General features: G+C 49.4%; 1 long non-coding RNA gene across 1 annotated transcript; it reads left to right on the top strand.

Moving 5' to 3' along the window:
* Positions 1–1,247: 1,247 nt before the first annotated feature.
* On the top strand, positions 1,248–2,220 carry LOC123146918 (uncharacterized). Its single transcript, XR_006472973.1, has 2 exons — positions 1,248–1,807; positions 1,895–2,220. It is a non-coding gene; the product is annotated as an uncharacterized lncRNA (long non-coding RNA).
* Positions 2,221–11,114: the final 8,894 nt, after the last annotated feature.

The raw sequence follows: 11,114 nt of genomic DNA, 5'->3' as shown, positions 1-11,114 counted from the left end.
AAAATCTAGGTTTTGAGAGGCAACGGGCCAGGTTTGAAGGTGAAGCGATGCTTTATCCGTTGGCATTGAATTTTCTGTACACTCAACATACATCATTACATGATTTATGTTAACATTTTGGCATTTTTTGGGTCCGTTTGCTATATTTTAGTCTTTGCTTGCATTTATAGATATTTAATGAATATAATTCATCTTTGAAATGTAGGTGCATGAAAATGTTTACAAAATTTGTATGAAAAATCATTTCTGTGTTAGTAAGTCTATGTTTAGGCCTTATGCAATAAAAAGGAAAGGAATTCCAAACATGAGGGTGCCAAGAAACGACCCCGAACATGGAGTTTACCCTTTCTTCTATTCTGAAGAATGCAAACAGAGACTAAAAACATGAAATTTGGCATGGTGGCCTCATACGACACCCAGAGGTTGTGGTAAAAAATTGAGAAATTTTTGCAAAACTTGAGACATGCGCTTCTTAGAAACCAGACAATCTCCGAGAAAAAACTAGGTTTCAAGAGGCACCAAGTTAGGTCTGAAGGTGAAACGACCACTACTTCATCCGTTGTCCTTGACATATTTTCTACACTCAACATACACCATCACATAATCCATTTTAAAGTTTGGATTTTTTCGAGGTTCATTTGCTATATTTAACTCATTTGGTGCATTTCTAGGCATTAAATGAATATAATTAATTTTTGAGCTACATGTGAGTGAAAAAGTAGTCAAAATTGGTTTTAAAATCACATTTTATGTTAGTGAGTCTATACGTTCGTATAATTAAATTTGTTTTAATGGAAAAATTGGTTTGAAAAAAATATTGGTGTAAGCGCCCATCTATTAGTTATTTGAAGAATATAAAACATAGTTTTTGCATAAAATGTGTCTATGTAAATTCAAATTGTTTCTGGGATCATAAAAAATATTGGCCTACTATACATTTATTTAGGCACATCAAAAAGAATATTCCAGATCTAAATGAAAAGTAAGCCCACATGCTTTTTTTAGTTTGTTTTCCACTTCGTGTGCAACTACACTTGCATGCCCTTTCGGCCAAAATATAGTTCGGTTTCTACACTGCCGAAAATGTGCATGCCTTATAACGAATTCAAGGCTGGCTTTAGTCGGCTGGGCTGAATCACACAAAAGCCCACTAAAGGTTCACAAGGCGTGTATCTGGCATGAGGCCAATCCTGCGTTCTGATTGGTTGTTCCAACCCTCCCACGGATCGCAGGCAGCCACCGTCCGATCCTCCCGTATCCAACGGCAACGAAACCTCTCCCTCTTTCTTGTGTTTCCTTCAATCCACCCACGAGACGCCCACTTCTCTTCCACCGGGGGCGAAGTGGATCTGAGTCGGCCTCTTCCAGATCCTCCATCCTCCGCCCTCCCCATCCATGGCCGCTGCCACTTCACCAAGAAAAAGTCCGTGTTAGCTGCCGCTGCCACTTCACCAAGAAAAGGTCCGCGTTAGCTACCGCTGCATCCTCTTTATCCATGACCATCTTCCCCTCTGCATCCCGCAACGGCCATATGCCTCCGCGATGTTAGCCTCGTCTCTCAGGCGAGAGCGCCCCTGAAGGCGGACCCAGTGCTCGTGGCGCCGGTTCCATTCCTACGGATGGTGCCCACCTTGCTGCACGGAGCGACAAGGTCCCTCGTGGGCGTGCACAAGCTGGATGGGCTGGGCGCGATGACTACGGGCGTGCTCAAGGTCCCGCTTCAGCCTCACCTGACGACGCGCCTGGTGGAGTTCCGCCGCATCGGACCGGCGGGATCCTTGGCAGGCTGTGAGCCGCAGTCCACCAGGTCACCAGGTCTACCTCCCCCTGTTGCTTTTGATTTTTCCATCCATTCATTTTTTTTGAGAGGTTCTTGGGGCTTCTCAACACGCAGGTAATACAAGCTCTATGGAGTCTTCACCGGTGGAGACAGAGTGCCTTCCAGAAGCATGGTTATGTTGCAAAAATGGGACCTCTCTCCGATGACTTTGGCGAGTACGGCCGAATCGGTGGCCACAAAGACACTGGAATTAACCAAAGTTAACATATGGCGAGCGCCCCGGCGCCTGAGGAGCTGTAGAGTAGCTTAGTGTTCTCCATGAGATGTTTGTAATTTTAAGTTTTTAGGAATTTTTTGCTCCTGTAGATGTGTATTTTCCGGTTTGTTTATGTAACCTTTATTTAATTTATTAATGAAATGAGCATATATTTTTCTGACCATCATATTGGATTAAAAATTCCATGGAAGATAAAGAAATGAGATTAGAGGTGGTTTTTTTAGACATGATTAGTGGTGGGTGTACTGCTTGTAGTGAATTACTAGGCCTTAGACCGACCATAGTTTAATGGGCCAAAGTTTTAATTTGGTTGATTGCTATATGGGCCGTCACTCTTAGATATAATCGAAATTGGTGGGCCAAAATTTCAATTGGGCTAATTTCTACATGGGCTGCCATCTTAGATCTATGTCAAATGATGACGTGGCAAACACGTTAACGCCGTTACAAGCATGATAGTTAAGCACACGTGAGGCAGATCCATGACGGTCAAGAACCGTCAAGGACAGTATGATGTCAAATTATGACGCGATATACATGACAAATTTCAAATCCGTCATGCATGGACACCCATGACAGTTTTTCGCTGATCCATGACAGACTAGTACCGTCATGTATTAACAGATTTCTTGTAGTGGGGCAAAGTAAAATCCATTTGTCTGATGTAATCATGTAGGTAACATGAAATTCTAGTATCAAAGAAACGTGGCATCCTAGATTAGCAAGGGCAAAGGGAGACACATTGATCAATGAAGTTCACATGGCAGATGAATAGGTATATATTATCAAATGATCATCAGGTTACTCCTAACAAAGCAAGAACTATGTATCCAAATTACATAATCAGACCTTTTCTCTTAGACTGAGCTCCTAATTTGGTGCTCACACAACCACCCTTTATTAAGATGTACATTAAAGAAATGAAAGACGGATCATTAACACAGAAGTTCCTTCACGAAAAGGTAATTTTCCATGTAACATGCCAACAAATACAAATATCATGTTCAGAAGAAAAATAAGGTCATCCCGTCGGGAACATAAGGTAATTGTTTATTAATGTGCAATAATCACTATAAGTCTGAGCTTCATTTGTACTCGAGCCCCTAGCTTTGAGATTTGTTCGTACTGACAACCTCAGCCCAATTGTCCCCAGTTGTTCATCTGCCTCATATGCGTGCTATCACCGTTTTCTGGATGAACACCAATTATAATTACTTGTTGTTGTTTGTTGTTACTATCATAGTTTAATATTCATTCTCGGATAGACTAATTAAAAGTGGGTGAAAATTGGAAAAAATATATTTTAAGGGAGAAGATATTTGGGGCTCACGGGTACTCAGTGGCGGAGGCAGGGGTGCGAGCAGGGGCCCAGCTGAGGCCAACATGTAGACTTTCCAGTACATGAGTGATTACCTGCTACTAATATTGTGTTTTACGGTGATTTTGTGACTTTGGTCGTTGTCGTGGTTCTAAGCCTGACAGTAGAGTGGGGGGTAGGTATGGAGAGGCAAGGTCCTAGCTATGGAGAGGTTGTAAACACAAGGGATGTACGAGTTCAGGCCCTTCTCGGAAGAAGTAATAGCCCTACGTCTCGGAGCCCGGAGGCGGTCGAGTGGATTATGAGTATATGAGTTACAAGATGCCGAACCCCTCTACCTGTGGAGGGGGGTGGCTTATATAGAGTGCGCCAGGACCCCAGCCAGCCCACGTAGGAGAGGGTTTAAGGTGAGTTAAGTCTGGGGCGTTACTGGTAACGCCCCACATAAAGTGCCTTTACTATCATAAAGTCTACTTGATTACAGGCCGTTGCAGTGCAGAGTGCCTCTTGACCTTCTGGTGGTCGAGTGAGTCTTCGTGGTCGAGTCCTTCAAGTCGGTCGAGTGTGTCCCTCGTTGGTCGACTGGAAGGCGACTTCTTCTAAGGGTGTCCTTGGGTAAGGTACTTAGATCAGGTCCATGACCCTACCCTAGGTACATAACCCCATCATTAGCCCCCGAATGGATTGAGGCTTCGAGTGAGGAAGGAGTTGATGTCGTTTCCGATTAACCTTTGCGCTCTGGTCGTGCGTTGTCCTGGACCAAAGAATCTCTTCGTCGACAGTGAGCAACTTGTCTTCAGTCGACTCGATCCATTCTATTCTTGCGTCGAGTGATCTTTCGGGCTTCGACGATCTCCGAGCGACGGATCGCCGGAAACCCCGTGTCTGACAGACTGATCTGCTGTTCGCGGATTCCGCGGGATGCGAAATTTGGGGACGCGCGCGAAGCGGGGCGGACCGCGGCGTTCGGATGGGACGGGACATAGACGCCTCGATCTCCGCGCCGCTTTTTTCGCCACGTATCCCGTCTGCATAACTGTTCCTGGATATGATTAGATCGACCGGGCCCACCTGTCATCCACTCGGAAGGGACCTTATAAATGCGCCCGGCGAGGATTTCTGTACTGTGCCTCAGCATTCTCTCTCTCTCTCCTGCTTCCTTCTTCCCCGCCCAGCGTGCTCGCTCTCGCCCCCGCACCACTTCCCTTCGCGCATCTCGCCGGCAACCATGGCCAAGGAGAAGACGGCGGCGCTGGAACGTGCGAAGAAGGCGTCGGCGTCGGAGAAGGCAAAGGGGAGATCCACCAGCCGCGGCGGGTCCTCGTCCAGATCCCGCCTGCCGAAGGGCTGGGTCCAAGGAGACTGGATCCAGTCGACCATCACAGAGAATGACCTCCTCGACATGGCCAACGAGGGCTTGATCCCTCATGGAGCTGCGAGGCTTCCGGGGAAGGAGTGGCAGCCCCAGCCAGAAGAGGGTGAGTGTGTGCTCTTGGCCACCCATGTTGATCGTGGATTTTCCTTGCCGCCGAGTGTTTTCTTCCGTGGCTTCTTGAATTTCTTTGGAGCGCAGCTCCACCACTTTACCCCAAACTCTATTGCCTATCTTGCCGCGTTCGTGTCCATGTGTGAGGGTTTCCTGGGCTGTCGACCGCACTGGGGTTTGTTCAAGCATATATTCACGTGTCGCTCTCAGACCGTGAAGAAGGCGAGCCCAGGTGATGAGAAAACCCGAGTTGTCCAAATGTGTGGGGGTCTGGGGATCCAGGTGAGGAATAAGAGCACCTTCCCGCCCATGACCTTTCCCGAGTCCGTCAGAGGCTGGCAGTCGACTTGGTTCTACTGCCAGGTCCAGTCGACGCCAGGGCAGTCGAGTGGACTCCCTCCGTTTACCATGGACCGAGTGAACAAGCCCTCCCCTCTGAAGTTGATTCCGGAGGAGAAAGCTGACGTGAAGATGTTGATGGAGCGCGTGGTGCAGTTGGTTCGGGAGGGAGTGACGGGCATGGATCTACTGGAGGTCTTCCTTAGGCGTCGCATCCAGCCCCTTCAGTTCCGGAGCCACTGCATGTGGTTGTACTATGGGACCGAAGACGAGACTCGAGTCCATCCAGAAGCAGTCGACGATGTCACTCTGGAAAGATGGATGGTAGCCGTTACCGGAAACAAGGACAACCCACGCGGAGCTAGAAGGATCCCTCCACTCGACCACAACAACGATCCAAACAAGGTGCGTTTGCTCTGCTCTCCACTGTGTTCTTGTCGCATTCATTTCTGTTTATCCTGCCGACTGGTCGACTGATCCTTGTCTTGATATCTGCTAGGCTCTCACCGAGCTGTACTCGATGCCCAATGGGGCCCAAGCTCCGACTGAGGAGGGTGAGGCGAGTGGGGGCGAGAGCCAGGGAGAGGAGGAATGGGACTCGGACATTGCAGAGGATGATGACGACGATGATGATGATGACGGTGATGAAGATGACGTTGAGGACGAGGAAGAAGAGGAGGAGGAGGTCGTACTACCGCGTTCAGAAAGGCGGTCGAAGCTTGTCCACGACCCTTCGACTGAACGTGGCAAGGGGGTTGTGACCGTTGCCCAGTCGACCAAACGCCCTCGGACCACCTCTCCGGTGCCGACTGAAAAGGCGCCGAAGCAGCCCAGGGCGGCCTCGTCGAAGCCGACCAAGCTCCTGCCGAAGATGAAGGTGTCCATCCCCACCATATCAGGGTAATCGTTGTGCTTAAGTCTTCTTATTTTGTGTGAACTTTGTCTCTGGTCGACGCTGAAGTTAGTCGACTGATCCTTTGGAGTTGCAGTGCTGCTACTTCTGAAACCTCAGCCCGGGCTGATGACCATGAGATGGAGGACGCAGCAACTTCGAACCCAGGTACTGTATTCTTAACGCCGTTCTTAGTCGACTGACTCGCGATCTCTGATCCTGATTCTTCTCCGTAGCTCCACCCAATACTGTTATCGATCTCCCTGATGATGAGGAGGATGAAGAACCACTGAAGCGCAGGAGGAGTAGGAAAGCGTCCGCCAGTAAGGTGCCCCAGGACATGACGGCGCCTGAGATTCTGATTGCGGAGGAAGAGAACACCACTCGACACACGGTGTCCTTCGCAGATCCATTGACGAGTGCTCAGCAGCCCTCCCTCTTCACGACGCACCACGTCCCAGAGGACCAAGCTGGCGCGGCGAAGGAAGCGATACGCCAGGCGGGAATCATGATGGAGCAGTTGAAGACCATCCGGGATGCGAGCCAGGCAGCTTATGACGCCAGTTCTGCCCTCCAAAGCAATGTTCAGGTCAGTCGACCACTGTTTGTTCTGTTGGATATGCTACCAAAAACTTTTCCTTCCCGGACTTTATAGTAGTCACCCACTGGGTGTGTCGATTAAACTCCGTGTGAGCGGGGGCACGCTGAGTGCACCCGCTGGGTGTAGTCCCCAAGGCTAAGGTCGACTGCTGGCAGTCGGCCTTAGGCTTTATGATGTCAATCTTTCTGTCAGTCGACTATGTCGACTGGATTTCACAAACCGGTGGGGGCACGCTGAGTGCACCCACTGGGTGTAGTCCCCGAGACTGTGGTCGACTGCTTGCAGTTGATCACAGTCTTAAAGAATACATCTCGCTCTTTTTTTTTGAGGTCGACTGGTCGACTTTGTCTTCAACAGAATTAGTGGGGGCACGCTGAGTGCACCCACTGGGTGTAGTCCCCGAGACTACGGTCGAATGCTTGTATTCGGCTGTAGTCTTAGAAACGTGTGTTTTTTCCTTTTTCACTCGGAAGTGAATTATATTTGACATTTAGTCGATTGGTTCTTCGCAGAACTCTTGTGATCTTGTGGCTCGCTACTCTGAGCTGGAAAACAAGCACACTCAACTCGAGCTGAGCTTGAAGCTGGTTCAGGAGAAGCTGACGAAGGCAAAGGAGGAGACCGAAGGTATGTTTGGTGAGACCCTGACGACTGCTTTTCCCCTTGCTTGTTTCAAAATCTGATCTTGCTGTAACTTGCAGGTAAGGTAAGGGAGGCCCAACAGAAGAAAGACCTCGAACTAGCTGAGAAGATCAAGCTTGCTGACGAGAAGTTAGCTTCAGTCACCAAGCTTGAACAAGACAATACCAATCTGAAAGCTGCTCTTGGGATCGCCAACAAGGAGGTCAGTCGACTAAAAACTGATAAAGCTGCCCTGACCGACCAAGTCAGCAAATTGACTGGGAAGAAAACTGATCTGGAGGCCTTCCTGAGTGGTCTTGCCAAGAAGCTGTTTCTTATGCTTGAAGGTAAACCTCTATGCTTGGCAAACATTTCCAATTGTGGTTTTTCCATTCGACCATCCCCTTGACTTAGTGATCATCCTTGCAGAATTTTGTCAAAACTTTGAAGAAGAAACTAGCCGGCTGGAGCCAAACCTCGACCCCGTCAATTCTCCGGTGAACGACGAAGTTGCCATGGATGTTTTCCGACTGGAGTCTCGTGTTGCAGCTGTCGTGGACTATCTCGCAAGGCTGAAGGCCGCCACATCTCGCATCGACTCGACGCTCTGGCCTGAGGAGACACTTCAGAATGACCTTGAGTCGCTGATGGCCCGGTTGAACACGATCCCTGGTCGAGTGCAGGAATGGAAGAAGTCCTCGGCTCGGTGTGGTGCAGATGTTGCTCTGTGTCTGGCCCGAGTCCACTGTAAAGATGCGCGAGAAGAGAAGCTGGCGGCTCTTCGGGTGGCCAACACCAAGAAGCACGACTTCAGGTCCTTTATGGAAACTTTCCTTGCAGCTGCCACTCGGATCGCCGACGGAATTGACCTTGATGAATTCGTTGCACCTTCCAGCCCTCCACAGGAGGGGTAAAAAACTTCTTCTGGCTCGACGCTTTAAATTTGCCTCGGTATGCCGAGTGGAATTGTAACCGATAAACCTTAACAGGCTTAACGCCTGAGCACTCTCGGTTCCTTTAGATATCGATTCAAACTTGAATTTGGTGCTTGAATACGATTGCCTTTGGCTCGAAATGTCTTTTGCAGGTTCAAAGCAAGGCGCCTTTACTGCAATCTACTTATTCTTTAGTCCACTTAGGCGAGCACTGGGCTGTGGCTAAGCCTCCGAGTGGAAGCCTAGCTTACCACTCGGTAGGATTTTGATAACTTAGGCGAGTGCTTGGACTGCAGCTAAGCCCCCGAGTGAGAGGTTTGCTCTTCACTCGGTAGGATTTTGATAACTTAGGCGAGTGCTTGGACTGCAGCTAAGCCTCCGAGTGGAAGCCTGGCTTACCACTCGGTAGGGTTTTTGATAACTTAGGCGAGTGCTTGGACTGCAGCTAAGCCCCCGAGTGAGAGGGTCGCTCTTCACTCGGTAGGATTTTTGTAACTTAGGCGAGTGCTCGGACTGCAGCTAAGCCCCCGAGTGAGAGGGTTGCTCTCCACTCGGTAGGATTTTTATAACTTAGGCGAGCACAGGGCTGCAGCTAAGCCCCCGAGTGAGAGGGTTGCTCTTCACTCGGTAGGATTTTTATAACTTAGGCGAGCACAGGGCTGCAGCTAAGCCTTCGAGTGAAAGTCTGGCTTACCACTCGGTAGGATTTTGATAACTTAGGCGAGTGCTTGGACTGCAGCTAAGCCTCCGAGTGGAAGCCTGGCTTACCACTCGGTAGGGTTTTTGATAACTTAGGCGAGTGCTTGGACTGCAGCTAAGCCCCCGAGTGAGAGGGTCGCTCTTCACTCGGTAGGATTTTTGTAACTTAGGCGAGTGCTCGGACTGCAGCTAAGCCCCCGAGTGAGAGGGTTGCTCTCCACTCGGTAGGATTTTTATAACTTAGGCGAGCACAGGGCTGCAGCTAAGCCCCCGAGTGAGATGGTTGCTCTTCACTCGGTAGGATTTTTATAACTTAGGCGAGCACAGGGCTGCAGCTAAGCCTCCGAGTGAAAGTCTGGCTTACCACTCGATAGGATTTTGATAACTTAGGCGAGTGCTTGGACTGCAGCTAAGCCTCCGAGTGAGAGGGTTGCTCTTCACTCGGTAGGATTTTTATAACTTAGGCGAGTGCTTGGACTGCAGCTAAGCCCCTGAGTGAGAGGGTTGCTCTTCACTCGGTAGGATTTTTATAACTTAGGCGAGCACAGGGCTGCAGCTAAGCCTCCGAGTGGAAGTCTGGCTTACCACTCGGTAGGATTTTGATAACTTAGGCGAAACGGATTCGCAGCTAAGCCTCCGAGTGGGAGTCTGGCTCACCACTCGGTAGGATTTTTACAAACTTAGGCGAAACGGATTCGCAGCTAAGTCACCCACTGAGGGGGAATTTTATTGGACAAAAATAAAAAGTGACAGAAATTATGGAGGAACTATGACACTATTATTTTGAGGTCCATGAACTACAGAAGTACTTTATTGCAACTCATCCGAGTGATAAAACTTAAGTGTAAAATGGGCGGAGTAGCTCCGCGTTCCAAGCTCGGGGCTCGTCGATATTATGCTCGACGTTGTAAAGACGGTACGCCCCGTTGTGGAGAACCTTGGTGACGATGAAGGGGCCTTCCCAAGAAGGAGCAAGCTTGTGTGGTTTGTGCTGATCCACTCGGAGAACTAAATCCCCTTCCTGGAAGGCTCGACCTCTCACATTTCTGGCGTGGAAACGACGCAAATCTTGTTGGTAGATGGTCGACCGGATCAGAGCCATCTCCCTTTCTTCCTCTAAAAGGTCGACTGCGTCCTGCCGCGCTTGTTCAGCCTCTGCTTCGTTGTAGATTTCAACTCGAGGAGCATTGTGGAGAAGATCACTCGGCAAGACTGCTTCAGCTCCGTAGACCAAGAAGAATGGAGTTCTTCCGGTCGACCGATTAGGTGTGGTCCGCAGCCCCCAAAGTACTGAGGGAAGTTCGTCGACCCAAGCTCCAGCCGCGTGTTTGAGATCATGCATCAGTCGAGGCTTCAATCCCTTAAGAATCAGTCCATTAGCTCGCTCTGCTTGTCCATTCGACTGCGGATGGGCGACTGAAGCGTAGTCGACCCGTGTGCCTTGGGAGTTGCAGAAATCTCTGAATTCCTCCGAGTCAAAGTTCGACCCATTATCCGTAATGATGCTGTGCGGGACTCCATATCTGAATATTAGTTCCCTGATGAAGCTAACAACAGTACCAGTGTCAAGGTTCTTGATTGGTTTAGCCTCGATCCACTTGGTGAACTTGTCGACTGCCACCAGTACATGCGTGAAGCCACTTCGTCCTGTTCTCAAAGGACCGACCATGTCCAATCCCCATACTGCGAAAGGCCAGACGAGTGGGATGGTCTTCAGAGCGGACGCAGGCTTGTGCGACATATTCGAGTAGAACTGACATCCCTCGCACTTATCCACTATCTCTTTTGCCATATCATTCGCCTTTGGCCAGTAAAATCCGGCTCGGTATGCTTTGGCCACGATGGTCCGAGAGGACGCATGATGACCACAGGTCCCGAGTGAATATCATTGAGGATGAGTCGACCTTCTTCTGGTGTTATGCACTTCTGACCAACTCCAGTCGCGCTTTCTCTGTACAATTGTCCTTTGATTATGGTAAAGGCCTTAGACCGACGGACGATCTGTCGAGCCTCTTCCTCATCCTCCGGAAGCTCTTTTCTCAGGATATATGCGACATACGGAACTGTCCAGTCGGGAATGACCACCAAAACCTCCATGATCAAGTCGACCACCGCTGGGACTTCAACTTCAGTCGGATATGTGGCACTCTTGGGCTGTGGAGTTTC

This window comes from Triticum aestivum, chromosome 7A (genome assembly GCF_018294505.1).
Source record: "Triticum aestivum cultivar Chinese Spring chromosome 7A, IWGSC CS RefSeq v2.1, whole genome shotgun sequence".
Classification (NCBI taxonomy): Eukaryota; Viridiplantae; Streptophyta; class Magnoliopsida; order Poales; family Poaceae; genus Triticum; species Triticum aestivum.
The sequence above is the reverse complement of the archived record's forward strand: the minus strand, read 5'-3'. Positions and strand labels throughout refer to the sequence as shown.